Source organism: Cetorhinus maximus, chromosome 17, assembly GCF_964194155.1.
Source record: "Cetorhinus maximus chromosome 17, sCetMax3.hap1.1, whole genome shotgun sequence".
Taxonomy (NCBI): Eukaryota; Metazoa; Chordata; class Chondrichthyes; order Lamniformes; family Cetorhinidae; genus Cetorhinus; species Cetorhinus maximus.
The window spans coordinates 4,605,984-4,618,748 of NC_135895.1; the positions used below are offsets into that span (position 1 = coordinate 4,605,984).

The window sequence follows — 12,765 nt, forward strand, 5'->3', positions numbered from 1 at the left end:
CTGAAGGACTCCGTTTGACTTCTTTTGATGTTATTTCAGAGTTCTCTTGCCCTTCTGACCTCATTCAGTATTTCTTTTCCATCCAGCTTGTCCTCAGGATCCTTCTTAAGCAACACATTCAAACTGATCTTTTCTTTTCTTCCTCTTTTCCAATGCTCCAAGCTTTACACCCAGAATTTATTACTGACCAGACATTTTAGTGCATGAATTCTCCTTTCAAGGCTTCAACTGATATTTTGTAGGATTGTGCTCAATTTGGCAAAAATGCTTTTGACTTATCCAATCCTCTTTCAGTTTTCAGTACTGCTTTTGACATTGGACGTTACTGTGCTTCCCAGATAGTTAAATGGATTGATGGGTTCTAACTCCCTTCCATTTAGTGTGATGCTGCACACTGGAATGTCCTTTCGGTTATTACTATAATGTATGTTTACTTGCAGTTGAGTCAAACCCGTATCCATCACTTTCCTTTATGACTGTACCGATTAAGTCTTCTTCATGTGTTGCTGATGACTCTCCCTTCTACCTTTCAATGGCTGAGAGTTACGATCACTGTATAGGGTGTAACTGTCTGGTGATAGAACGCAGACCACTATCTTTTGACCACTATCCAATCACTGACTGCATTGTTTGAGGCTTCTGGTAATAAAAAGAAAGATCATCTGTCACCACCTCAGGATGTCCCAAAGCTCTTTACAACCCCATACCTTTTGATGTGTAGTCACATTTGTAATGCAGGAGACACAGCAGCTAATTTTTGCATAGCAAGCTCCCAAAAACTGCAATGTGATAATGCCCAGATCATTTTTTTTAGTGATGTTGATTGGGAGATAAATATGGACCGGGACACCCGGTGTAACTTCCTTGCTCTTCTTCAAAATAGTGCCACGGGATCTTTTACATTCACCTGGGATGGCAGACGGCAGTTCAGTTTGAAGCCTCATTTAAAAGACAGCAACTCTGACAGTGCAGCACTCACTCAGTACTGCACTTCCGACCGCATCACTCCCTCCTTACCGCCCCTCCGACAGTGCAGCATTCCCTCAGTACTGACCCTCTGACAGTGCAGCATTCCCTCAGTACTGACCCTCTAACAGTGCAGCATTCCCTCAGTACTGACCCTCTGACAGTGCAGCACTCCCTCAGTACTGACTCTCTGACAGTGCAGCACTCCCTCAGTACTGACCCTCTGACAGTGCAGCACTCCCTCAGTACTGACCCTCCGATAGTGCAACATTCCCTCAGTACTGACCCTCTGACAGTGCAGCGCTCCCTCAGTACTGACCCTCTGACAGTGCAGCACTCCCTCAGTACTGACCCTCTGATAGTGCAACATTCCCCTCAGTACTGACCCTCTGACAGTGCAGCACTCCCTCAGTACTGACCCTCTGATAGTGCAACATTCCCCTCAGTACTGCACTGGAAATGTCAGTCTGTATGATGTGCTCAGGTCTCTGCAGTGAGATTTGAATCCATGATCTGAAGGTAAACCTCCCATCAACAAATAACAGGTGGATCGGAATAATTTCGGAGAATGGGTTGATTGAAATTGCCACATGTTTAATTTGGATATAAGACTGGGAAGGGATAAATTGAAACAATGTAAAATAAATGGTTTAGTTAATGGACTTAAATGGAATTTAGGACATAGCATGGGAAAGAAATGTGAGAATATTAATGGGTAGTTTAAATCATTGGTGTGACAGCATTAAAGAGGGCACATTGGGAATTTGTGATGTGTAGACTGAAGGAAAGAACATTATTTCCAGGGCTGGTAGAAGATGTTTTTAGGAAACTAGTCTGAGGCATCTAGAGCCTGCTGGACAATTCTGACCATTGAAGCACAGAGGAATGTCCTGGCCTGTTGGAGACGCTACAGATATTTAAGAGGAAGAATGTGGAGAGGCAACATAAACCAAATGGTACAGTTTCTTCAGCAGCTGGGTGATGTTGGAACACACAAACCTTTGAAGGCGGCAAGAGAATTGAGAAGTTTGTTGAGAAAGCATCTTTGACTTTATAAATAGATGCAAAGAAGTACAAGGAAGTAAAGCTAAACTTGAAGAAACACTATTTTACCCTCAGCTGGAGTGTCCAATTCTGGGCACCCCCCTTTAGGAGGGACGTCCGGGCTCAGAGAGGATGCGGTGGGGATTTACCAGAATGGGACCAGACTGGAAAAGCTGGGATTGTCCTCCTTAGAGCAGAGATTATGGGGAAATATGATTGAACTGTTCAAAACTATGAGGAGATTTGACAGAGTGAATAAGGAGAACCTGGTTCTATTGGTATAATACATTCCAGAAAATTGGCAAAAGGACCTGAGGGGGAGATAGGGAGAATTTTTTTTCCCCACAGTGAGTTGTTGTGATTTTATAATTCATTGATGGGATGTGGGCATCACTGGCTGGGCCAACATTTACTGCCCATCCCTAGTTAGCCTTGAGAAGGTGGTGGTGAGCTGCCTTCTTGAACTGTTGCAGCCCATGTGGTGTATGTAGACCCACAGTGCTGTTAGGGAGGGAGTTCCAGGATTTTGACCCAGTGTCAGTGAAGGAACGGTGATATATTTCCAAGTCAGGATGGTGAGAGGTTTGGAAGGGAACTTCCAAGTGGTGGTGTTCCCATCTATCTGCTGCCCTTGTCCTTCTAGATGGTACTGGTCATGGGTTTGGAAGGTGCTGTCTAAGGAGCCTTAGTGAGTCCCTGCAGTGCATCTTGTAGACGGTACACACTGCTACTACTGTGCGTTGGAAGTGGAGGGAGCGCATGTTTATGGATGCGATGCTAACCAAGTGGGCTGCTTTGGCCTGGATGGTGTCAAGCTTCTTGAGTGTTGTTGGAGTTGCACTCATCCAGGCAAGTGGTGTGTATTCCATCACACCCCTGACTTGTGCCTTGTCGATGGTGGACAGGCTTTGGGGAGTCAGGAGGTGAGTTACTCGCTGCAGGATTCCTAGCCTCTGACCTGCTCTCATAGCCACAGTATTTATATGGCTAGTCCAGTTCAGTTTCTGGTCAATGGTAACCTCCAGGATGTTGATAGTTGGGGATTCAATGATGGTAATGCCATTGAATGTCAAGGGATGATGGTTAGATTCTCTCTTGTTGGAGATGGTCATTGCCTGGCACTTCTGTGGTGCAAATGTTACTTGTCACTTGTCAGCCCAAGCCTGGATATTGTCCAGGTCTTGCTGCATTTGGACATGGACTGCTTCAGTATCTGAGGAGTTGCGAATGGTGCTGATCATTGTGCAATTGTCAGTGAACATCCCCACTTCTGACCTTGAAATGGGAGCAAGGTCATTGAAGAAGCATCTAGAGATGGTTGGGTCCAGAACACTACCCTGAGGAACTCCTGCAGCAATGTCCTGGAACTGAGATGATTGACTTTTAAAGTGCTAGGTATGACTCCAACCAGCAGACAGTTTTCCCCTGATTCCCATTGACTCCAGTTTTGCCAGGGCTCCTTGATGCCACACTCGGTCAAATGTGGCCTTGATGTCAAGGGCAGTCACTCTCTCCTCACCTCAGAAGTTCAGCTCTTTTGTCCATTTTCGAACCAAGGCTGTAACAGGGTCAGGAGCTGAGTGGCCCTGACGGAACCCAAACTGGGCGTCGGTCAGCAGTGACCTGGAATGTGCTGCCTGAAAGGGTGATGGAAGCAGATTCAAAAATAACTTTCAAAAGAGAATTGGTTAAATACTTGAAAAAGGCACCATTTACAGGACTATGGGGGGACAGAGCCAGACAGTGCATTATTTAGCTCACTATTTTAGAACCATCACAGACATGATGGGCCGAATGGTCTCCAGTTGCGGTGTATCATTCTATATCGGCCACCAAACTGACAAATTAATGGAATTACTGAGCTACAAGAGAAAAGAGGAGTGAATGTTTACGGGCAGAATTTTCTGCTCGGTGAGTGGAGATGTCCTCGCGCGTCATTTAGATTTTCAGTTTGGCGGGCACACAGCCAACTCGGCTGCACTCCCACCAAACCGTCAAAGGCCTATTAAGGCCATTTAAAAACAAATTAAACTAATGAACTGAGCTGCCCGTCCAATCACGGGCAGGATGAGGTTTCATGAAATGTTTATCAATGGAATAAAAACTTTTATAGAAATTCATTGACATGTCCCAGCTCATGTGACACTGTCACACGAGGGGACATGTCTTAAAAAAATTTTTGTTTCCTTTATTCAGATTTTTAAAACTTAAACGAATCTCCCTGAGTCACCTCTATGCCTCAGGGAGATTTCTGCGCCCTTTCACACGACTCAGGGAACATACCGCCCGTACAGGGAGCGCTTAGCCTGCCCACGTAAAATGGCGGCATGGACCCGATCGGGGGCGCTGATTGGGTCCACACCTCCCCCCGCCCACCCCCGCACAACCCCAGCCCCCCTATTCTCCCCTATATATTCACTCTCCTTAGGGAAGGGAATAAGGAAATCAAGGGATCTGAGAAAGTGGAGTTGAGATAGAAAATCAAAGCCATGATTTTGTTGAACGGGAGTAGGGGGAGCAGGCTCGAGGCGCTACAAGATCCTTCTGCGTATGTCTTGTGTTGGGCAGGGAAGGCTCAGACAGAGATCTCACTGATTGTAAAAGGTGAAGCTAAATTGTACCGCTGCAAAACATCTTTAAGATAACTGCATAGTCTGTAAGCAGAGTCACAGGACTTGGCTTCCAAAGAGCAATGCTGAACAGACCCATTGGTGCACAATGGGTGCTAGACGTGTGGAATCACCATTCCCAGGAAGATTGGATGCCACCAACGAGTTGAAGGAAGAGCTGGATGAGGTTTTTGACAAAAGAATTGATTGGCAGTAGAAGAATTAAAACATAGAACTAGAGTTTTGAAGAAAAGTCATATTGGGCTCGAAACATTAACTCAGTTTCTCTCTGTCGAGATGCTTCAGACCTGCTGAGATTTTCCTGCACTTCCTGTTTTCATTTTAAGATCTCCAGAATCTGCATGTTTTTCCTTTTATTTTTAGTCTTTATTCCAGTCTGACACATCCCTGTCTTCATAAGTTTTTTTGATTAAAGAAAGATCTCGAAGTTGAATGGCAGTGAGTTTAAGTACTGATTCCCAGGCACTTTCGGTGTAATCTTCTCACTAGCTTCCCGGCTTCCTATTGTTCATTTGTCAGTTTTTTTACCTTTGTGTCCTGTATAGGATGCCTTGTGGCGCAGTGGACAGTGTCCCTGCCTCTGAGCCAAAAGCTCTGGGTTCAAGTCCCACTCCTAGGACTTGTTGGACTAAGGGAGGTGTGTTCATAATGCAGCCAAGCAGGTTGAGTATCAACCTGTGAATATGTGCTAATGGCAGGTGGTAAGAGTGGGAGAGATTCCTGTGTTGGGAAGAAATTAGAGCCTTTGCCATCACTATCCGTAGCTCTGGACTGCCACAGTAACTCAGACTGGCTGGTGTGTGGACCAGATTGGTGCCATGGGGGTTGGGAATGGATTGGGGACTGGCCTCCTTGTCCTATCCATGGTGCAAGTCAGGGCACTGTGAGTCAGACCTGCCCTCTGGCAGAGAACTGAAGAGGTTTCCAGTGAAGGGAAGGTTGAGTTCAGTGATGTGCATCTGGCTTGGAATTCTTAAATCTGTTCCTCTCTGGGCTGTTTTATTTACTGCTGGAGTTTCTCAATTGTCTACCAGAGTTGGAAAAAGTGAACCAAATTTCTGAGAGACTTAAAGAACTGTAAATTATAGAGAGCTGTATCAATTCCAAATGCTGTTTCCTTTTTCTTTAACTAGTTAACGTAGTCATGTTGTAAAATGTTAATACGATGCTACCACTCAACAAAAACTGTCTTCCTGTCTCTAGGGGATACCCGGACCACATGGGAACCCAGGATTACCAGGGCTACCAGGCCCAAAGGTATATGCGACTCTGAGGCAATTAATCTGTGTCACTAACCTACCGTTTTCCATATGCAGGCACTCTTTGAAGTATTCCAGCCGTCTTAAACTATTAAATCATTATCTTCTGTGATTGACTGCAGCCATATGTGAATCAAACCCAGCCCTGGACAAGAAGCAAGACTATTTTTTTCCCCTGAAATATGACTGTTAACCTCAGACGGGCATTAAAAAAAACAGAAACGGCAAAAAGAAAAAGAAAAAACCTTTGATCTACTGGAAAATTGTGACATTAGGCTACCTATTTTGTTTCCATCACTCGGATTAGCAGTTCCAGTCACGGCTTTAATGCATACCACGCTCACATATCAAGGTTGTGGGTTCGAGTCCCGCTCCAGAGACTTCACAGAAATTCTAGGATGACGCTCACACTGCAGTACTGAGGGAGTGCTGTACTGTCAGAGGTGCTGCCTTTGCGATAAGATGTCAAATAGGGGTCCTGTCTGCTCTAAATTCAGAACAGACAATGCTGGAAAAAACTCAGCAGGTCCGGCTGCATCTGTGGAGAGAGAATCGCAGTTAACGTTTCGAGTCCAGTATGACTCTTCTTTGGAACGCTGCCTGTTCTCACTTGGATGCAAACAATTCCATGCCTCTGTTTCAAAGAGCATGGGGAGTTCTCTTCAATGGCCTGGTCAATATTTATCCCTTAATCACTATCTCTAATGTTATTCTGACCATGACCTCAATGCTGTTTGTGGGATCTTGCTGTGTGCAAATGAGCCGCCATGTTTCCTGTGGCAGCTAATTTGCACCTATGACTACACTTCAAAGAAGTGCAGCACTTCATTGGCTGTGAAGTACTTTGGAATGACCTGAGGTGGTGAAAGGTGCTATATAAATGCAAATCTTTCTTCAGCTGGGAAACAGAGGAAATACCTTATATATAACAATGTAACTTATATATAACAATGTAAGTTATATATAACTATGTTTTGCTCAAATATTGATGCAATCCTTCAGCTATTTGATATGGGTTCCTGCACTGTGATTGTTTTCTTTGTCTGTTTAAGTGCATTGTTAGCATTTATGTGCAGACAGAGGTTCTGTTGGTGGTTCTGTCCTCTCACTGGCAGCATCTGATATGAGTGAATTCCCAAATGCTTGGATTGACAAACCATGCAGCATAAGCTGATATTTATCATCAACTTATATTGTATTCGGGTCAGGAATCCCACCCATGACGATGGGAGTTTAAACCTTCTTTAAGATGGGTTTATTTAAGTTTGGGCTATCTGCATGTACAGAACTGGATAGTTTGACTTCTAACTTAGAATGAAGGGATTGACTGCTCCCCCAGAGGGGACAAGATTGTCCCCAAAGGAACGATAAAGCAGGCCTGGGCGGAGGTGGTAAATAACCACCTTCAGAAGCTGCTGGTGTTTATCCTCCACTCGAGTCTTCTCCCATCCCCTCTTCATCTCACTCTAACATCATATCCTCCTATTCCTTTCTTCCTCATGTGTTTATCCAGCTTCCCCTAAAATGTAACCATACTATTCCTCTCCACCACTCCCTGTGGAAGCGAGTTCCACATTCTTGCTACAAAGTTTCTTCTGAATTCCCTATCGGATTTCTTGGTCACTATCTTATATTGATGGTCTTCAGTTATGCTCTTCCCCACAAGAGGAAGCATTCTCTCTGTATTAAAAACCTTTCATAATTTTAACCACCTTGCTTAGGAGTTGCCTCTTCTGAGTCCGTCAGGAACCTTCAACGTCACTCCCTCCACCACCTTCAACATCACTCCCTCCACCACCTTCAGCGTCACTCCCTCCACCACCTTCAACGTCACTCCCTCCACCACCTTCAACATCACTCCCTCCACCACCTTCAACGTCACTCCCTCCACCACCTTCAACATCACTCCCTCCACCACCTTCAACGTCACTCCCTCCACCACCTTCAACTTCACTCCCTCCACCACCTTCAACATCACTCCCTCCACCACCTTCAACATCACTCCCTCCACCACCTTCAACATCACTCCCTCCACCACCTTCAACATCCCTCCCTCCACCACCTTCAACGTCACTCCCTCCACCACCTTCAACATCACTCTCTCCACCACCTTCAACATCACTCCCTCCACCACCTTCAACATCACTCCCTCCACTACCTTCAACTTCACTCCCTCCACCACCTTCAACATCACTCCCTCTACCACCTTCAACATCACTCCCTCCACCACCTTCAACATCACTCCCTCCACTACCTTCAACTTCACTCCCTCCACCACCTTCAACATCACTCCCTCTACCACCTTCAACATCACTCCCTCCACCACCTTCAACATCACTCCCTCCACCACCTTCAACGTCACTCCCTCCACCACCTTCAACTTCACTCCCTCCACCACCTTCAACATCATTCCCTCCACCACCTTCAACATCACTCCCTCCACCACCTTCAACATCACTCCCTCCACCATCATCAACATTCACTCCCTCCACCACCTTCAACATCACTCCCTCCACCACCTTCAACTTCACTCCCTCCACCACCTTCAACTTCACTCCCTCCACCACCTTCAATGTCACTCCCTCCACCACCTTCAACGTCACTCCCTCCACCACCTTCAACGTCACTCCCTCCACCACCTTCAACGTCACTCCCTCCACCACCTTCAACTTCACTCCCTCCACCACCTTCAACATCACTCCCTCCACTACCTTCAACGTCACTCCCTCCACCGCCTTCAACATCACTCCCTCCACCACCTTCAACATCACTCCCTCCACCACCTTCAACATCACTCCCTCCACCACCTTCAACATCACTCCCTCCACCACCTTCAACGTCACTCCCTCCACCGCCTTCAACATCCCTCCCTCCACCACCTTCAACATCACTCCCTCCACCACCTTCAACATCACTCCCTCCACCACCTTCAACTTCACTCCCTCCACCACCTTCAACTTCACTCCCTCCACCACCTTCAACGTCACTCCCTCCACCACCTTCAACATCACTCCCTCCACTACCTTCAACCTCACTGCCTCCATTGCCTTCAACATCACTCCCTCCACCACCTTCAACGTCACTCCCTCCACCACCTTCAACATCACCCCCTCCACCACCTTCAACAGCACTCCTTCCACCACCTTCAACATCACCCCCTCCACCACCTTCAACAGCAATCCCTCCACCACCTTCAACATCATTCCCTCCACCACCTTCAACATCCCTCCCTCCACCACCTTCAACATCACTCCCTCCACCACCTTCAACATCATTCCCTCCACCACCTTCAATATCACTCCCTCCACCACCTTCAACATCATTCCCTCCACCACCTTCAACATCCCTCCCTCCACCACCTTCAACATCCCTCCCCCCATTGCCTTCAACATCATTCCCTCTACCACCTTCAACATCATTCCCTCCAGCACCTTTAACATTATCCCCTCCACCACCTTCAACATCACTCCCTCCACCACCTTCAACATCACTCCCTCCACCATCATCAACATTCACTCCCTCCACCACCTTCAACATTCACTCCCTCCACCACTGACACACTGCACTGATTCACTGCAGCAACTCACCAAGGCTCCTTCGACAGCATCTCCCAGCCTGTGACCTCTAACACCCAGAAGGACAAGAGCAGCAGATAGATGGGAACACCACCACCTGGAAGTTCCCGTCCAAGCCACTCACCATCCTGATTTGGAAATATATCGCCGTTCCTTCACTGTCGCTGGGTCAAAATCCTGGCCCGTTGGGGGGAATGCTACAGAAAAAAATTGAAAGCAGCCCTGCTGTGTTTTTCTGGGTTTCCTGATCTCCCATTGACCATCTTCACCCCCCCACCCACCCAGCACGGAACATACATCCAGGCTAAAATCCTGGCCTATAATACAATTACTCGCTAACAGCTTTCAGCGAGATAGATAATCATAGATAAAGGTACTAAAACTATTGCTTCCTCACAAAATGAACAGTTACAGCTGTGACTGTCCAAGCAATATGTTGTGAGAAGCTATCCATTTTAATTGACCTGAGCAACAATAGAGTATAGAATGTTGCTTAGTCAATCAGCAACCATCACCCAACCCATCACAGGACAGTAAAAACAACAACTTGTATTTATATAACTCCTTCAATATAGTAGAATGTCTCGCAGTGCTTTATTTAGGAATGTTATAAAGTTAAATTTGACACCAAACCACATAGGGAGATATTAGGACAGGTGATGAAAAGCTTGTTTAAAGAGGTAGACTTTTAGGAGCATCTTAAAGGGGGAAAGGGAAGTAAAAGGCAAAAGAGAGGGAATCCCAGAGATTAGGGCCCAGGCAGATGAAGGCACAGCCTTCATTTCATGAGAAGTAGAACAATTAACGCAGACCTGAATTAGTGAAGTGCAGAGATCTCTGGGGTTGGAGGATGTTAAAGAAATAGGGAGGGGTAAGGCCATGGAGGGATTTGAACACAAGGGTAAGAATTTTTACTGGGAGCCAGTGTAGGTTGGTGAGCACACAGGTGATGGGTGAACAGGATTTGCTTTGATTTAGGACACAGCCAGCAGTTTTTGTTATGACCTCAGCTTTACAAAGGGCAAAGCTTTGGAGACCAGAGAGATATGTGTTGGGTTGGTGAGTCTAGAGGTAACAAAGGCATGAATGAGGGTTTCAGCAGCAGCTGAGCTGAGACAGGGGTGGAGTCGGACGATGTTACCATGGTGGAAATAGGCAGTCTTAGTGACGGCATGAGTATGTGGTCAGAAACTCACCTCAGGATCAAATGTGAGACCAATGTTGTGAACTGTCTAGTTCAGTCTCAGACTGTTGCTCGGGAGAGTGATGGAGTTGGTTAGTTAGGGAATGGAGCTGGGAGCAGGGATGGAAAACAATGGCTTCAGTCTTCCTAATATTTAACTGGACGAATTTCTGCTCATCCAGTACTGGATGCCAGATAAGCAGTCTGATAATTCAGAAAGAGTGGAGGAGTCGAGAGAGATGGTGGTGAGGTTGAGCTGGGCATCATCAGCGTCCATGTGAAAACTAACACTCTATTGCCATGTGATGTTTGATGATATCAATTGAGTGTTAATTGGGAACTCACCTGGGCTCATATATATATATACATATATACACACACACATATATATCTTTATATATATATCTTTATATATACACACACACATATATATCTTTATATATATATATATATATAAGAGTGGATTGAAAGAGGGCTGTGCTGTTGGAGGTGCTTGGTATTTCTCCAAAGAAAAGCTTACTGATGAATAAGGACTTGATTTCAGTGTTCTATCCTTCACTGCCTGGCTATCTGAATTTTAACTGATGTCACCAAGGGACAGCATGTAGATGAGAGATCGGAGGGGGCCAAGGATAAATTGCTGTGGGGTCACCAGAGGTAACAGGGTGGGAATGGGAGAAGAAACCATTGATGATGACTTTCCAGCTATGGTTAGATAGATAAGATGGAACCAGGGGGAGAGCAGCCCCACCCAGCTGGACAACAGTGGACAGATGGACAGATTGATCATTTTAATATTCCAGCTATCAAACATCTGCTTATTCACACAAAAGAAAACATCCCTTGACAACTTGTTCCTTACACTAACTCATTTTCCAGGAGGTCAGACACAGAAAACAAGCCTCCGGCCAAATACATTTTTTCTACTTAAGATTAATTCTCATTTTGTTAATTGTAACATTCCTAAGTGAAAGGGGTTTGGAATAGTTAATCCCTCTTCCAAACAAATTCTTTCACAAGCCAATAGTTAAAAGCTAATGAATAATTGCAATAGATGCTGAGAGGTTGTTTCCCCTTGTGGGAGAGTCTAGGACCAGAGGGCATAATCTCGGAGTAAGGGGTTGCCCATTTAAGACAGAGATGAGGAGGAATTTCTTCTCTCAGAGGGTAGTCAATCTGTGGAATTCTTTACCACAAAGCACTGTACAGGCTGGGTCATTAAGTATATTCAAGGCTGAGATAGACAGATTTTTAATCAGTAAGGGAATCAAGGGTTAGGGGAAAGGCAGGAAAGTGGAGTTGAGGTTATCAGATCAGCCATGATCTCATTGAATGGCGGAGCAGACTCGGTGGGCCGAATGGCCTACTTCTGCTCCTAGGTCTTATGGTCTTATGGCCTAAATCCATATGCTCCCATTTCTAAAGGATTAAATAAAGAATCAAAACTGACCTGCAGTTGGAGTGTTGCTGAGGAACCCAGTTTCATTCATCACCAACTAATTTCTACAGGAGGTCCTTCCAATAGGTGCTAAACCCCTGTTTTACATACCTCAGCGACCCAACCCCTAAATTCATAAATGACAGATCATCCAAAACTCTGCTGCCCCTATCATAGCTCAAATCAAGTCCCATTCATCCAATACCCCTGTGCTCACTGACCTACACTGGTTCCAGTCCAGCAATGCCTTGACTTAAAATTCTCATCCTTGTTTTTAACTCCCTTTATGGCCCTTCCCTTCCCTATCTCTCTAATCTCCTCTAGCCCTACAACCCTATGAAATCTCTAATTCTGACCACTTGCACATCCCTGATTTTAATTGGGCCATCATTGGTGCTGTGCTTTCAGCTGCCTGGGCTCCCAATCTCTGCAATTTTCTCTCTAAACCTCTCCACCTCACTCCCCTCTGTCCTCCTTGCCAATGCTCCTAAAATCCTAAATATTTGACCAAGCTTTTGATCACTAGTCCTATAAGCTCCATAGGTGACTCGGTGTCAAATTTTCTTTGATAATCACTCCTATGAAGCACCTTGGGATGGTTTTCTAGGTTCAAGGTGCTCTAGAAATACAAGTTGTTGTTCTTTTAGCTCCCTGCCTGTAATATCTATAA

The 12,765-nt window shown here is 45.6% G+C and overlaps 1 protein-coding gene across 1 annotated transcript in view; it reads left to right on the forward strand.

Moving 5' to 3' along the window:
- Positions 1 to 12,765, forward strand: part of col24a1 (collagen type XXIV alpha 1) — a 721,848-nt gene that overhangs the window by 217,007 nt on the left and 492,076 nt on the right. The window lies entirely within an intron of this gene.